The 2500-nt window shown below is 47.8% G+C and overlaps 1 protein-coding gene across 5 annotated transcripts in view; it reads right to left on the bottom strand.

The window, feature by feature from the left end:
* The window catches only part of pard3bb (par-3 family cell polarity regulator beta b), a 148667-nt gene that overhangs the window by 118389 nt on the left and 27778 nt on the right, over positions 1-2500 (bottom strand). The window lies entirely within an intron of this gene.

Genomic DNA, 2500 nt, shown 5'->3' with positions numbered 1-2500 from the left:
CCACCCTCTCACCCAGGCTCGTGGCCGCTGCCTTCCACCCTCACACCCAGGCCAGAGCAGCCCAGACCAGACCATGCATGGCCCCTGCCTGTTAGCCTGCTGCCAGGGCTCGCTCTGCCCTCGCCATGGCGCTTCCGTCTAATGCAGCACCTTAGGGTTGTGTTCATATTGTGCGCTGACAGCATGGTAGTCTATTGAGCTAGCCTAAAAATCTAGCTGGCTGGCAGACAGACGTGCAGGTGTGCAGGAGAGAATACCCGCTAGATTTCAGGTGACAGGAGAATCAGAACCTGTCATACACAATGACCCAGCTGGCTGAAACTAGGGGGCTGGGGGAGCGAGAAAAAGAGATGCAAAAAGAGAGAGATTTAGAGAGAGAGAGAGAGAGACAGAGATAAATAGAACACCAGAGAAAGGAAGATAAAAAAGGAGGCAGAGAGAAAGAGAGGAACGGATTAAATGGAGACGAGAGAGAGAGAGAGAGAGAGAGAGAGAGAGAGAGAGATACTGACCAGTTTTGTCAAGGTGACAAACAAGCCATTAGTGTGACTGCTCATTTTCTCTGGTAAAAAATATTTAGATGATATTTCTCTTGTCAAGTGTGTGTGTGTGTCACAGTATATGGCAGTACAGTATGTCTGTGTGAGTTTACGTGTGTGTCTGTGTGTGTATATGTGTTTGTGTGTGTATATTATGTGTGCATGTACAATATGTGTTTAGAGGGAACGTTCAATCCTTCGTTAATCTAAAGGGCAACCACACAAATAAACAAACACAAAAGACACACACACAACACTGCTGCTCTCAGTACTGTAGTGCAGAACTCATTTACGCTTGTAATTGCCATAAATCTTCAAAGAAAAGCAGCACGCAAGTTCATAAGAAAGTTTGCTGATGTATGTGTGAGTGGAACTAATTGCTTTGGCCCCTCATTTCTTGAAATGCAGATAAAATCAAGAGAGATGCATTGTCTGCCATGCAGTGCTCATTATTTCATAAAAGTATCTGATGATATTGAGTGATGAATGATATAATTACACCGGCTCTTTAAGACCGTCTGTTTGTATCTGCCCAGCGAAGCAACATCTTGATAAGGTTCTCGTCCAATTAGAAGCCCACACACTGGACGTGTATTCCATCTCCCAACCAGGAAATGAAACACTGGCGTCTCAATGAAGAGGCCCTGATGGTAATGATCGAGTCCTCAGAACATTTCAGCCCCATGGCTAGAATGGTACACACACACACACTCGCATCACACGCGTACACACACATGCAAACCCTCATCAGAATCTCTGTTTGTCCAGGCCCCGCCCACCAGGTCTGGTCAAGACGTCAGTGCTGATGGAGCTACCATGTGGAGCAGGACACACACACACAGAGAGAGAGAGGGAGGAGGATCCCCTCAGCCAGTTCACCTCTACGACACTAGAGGCCAACTGGAGAGACCAACGTCTGTCTGGGTCAGGCAAACACGGCTCAGAGAATGTGCTGGAGAGAAACATGGGAGAGAGGGAGAGAGAGAGGGAGAGAGAGAGGGAGAGAGAGAGAGAGGGAGAGAGAGAGAGAGACAGAGACAGAGAGACAGAGACAGGGACAGAGACAGAGACGGAGAGGAGTGGTTGTGCAGGTGAAGGAGCAGGTGTGCTGTTGTATGACCGATGCAGTGTAACTAGCCACTTATTTCACACAGGAAGTGGAAAAAGCTATCTAGACCGTCTGTTAGAGAAACCTGAACACACGGCACGGCCCACAGCTGGCTAACAAGCCTGAACACTCATATAACCAGCCTGAACACTCATGTAACCAGCCTGAACACTCAAATAACCAGCCTGAACACTCAAATAACCAGCCCGAACCCTCAAATAACCAGCCCGAACACTCAAATAACCAGCTTTAACACGCACTGCTAACCAGCCGGAACACTCAAATAACAAGCCTGAACACTCACATAACCAGCCTGAACACACATAACCAGCCTGAACAGTCACGTAGCCAGCTTGAACATGCACTGTTAACCAGCCTGAACACTCACATAACCAGCCTGAACACACATAACCAGCCTGAACAGTCACGTAGCCAGCCTGAACACACACTGCTAACCAGCCTGAACAGTCACATAGCCAGCCTGAACACACATAACCAGCCTGAACAGTCACATAGCCAGCCTGAACACACATAACCAGCCTGAACAGTCACGTAGCCAGCCTGAACACACATAACCAGCCTGAACAGTCACATAGCCAGCCTGAACATGCACTGCTAACCAGCCTGAACACACACTGCAAACCAGGCTCAAAACTCCGTCTGACAACGGCTCTCCAGTTACATGCATCCAGCGACCGGAGCGGGAAAACATCAATACTCATACGTGTGTTCTTATCATGTGTCTCCATACTAATCAAATTGATCAGCTCTGATTGATTACACTCTGCAGATCGATAAAATGTTAATCAACCAAATGCATTGTCCTACAGGTAGCAAGCACAGACTTCCAAAT

The sequence above is a fragment of the Hypomesus nipponensis genome, chromosome 23 (assembly GCF_054491055.1).
Source record: "Hypomesus nipponensis isolate SF chromosome 23, ASM5449105v1, whole genome shotgun sequence".
In the NCBI taxonomy this organism is placed as follows: domain Eukaryota; kingdom Metazoa; phylum Chordata; class Actinopteri; order Osmeriformes; family Osmeridae; genus Hypomesus; species Hypomesus nipponensis.
This window is presented reverse-complemented; position numbering and strand designations above follow the sequence as displayed.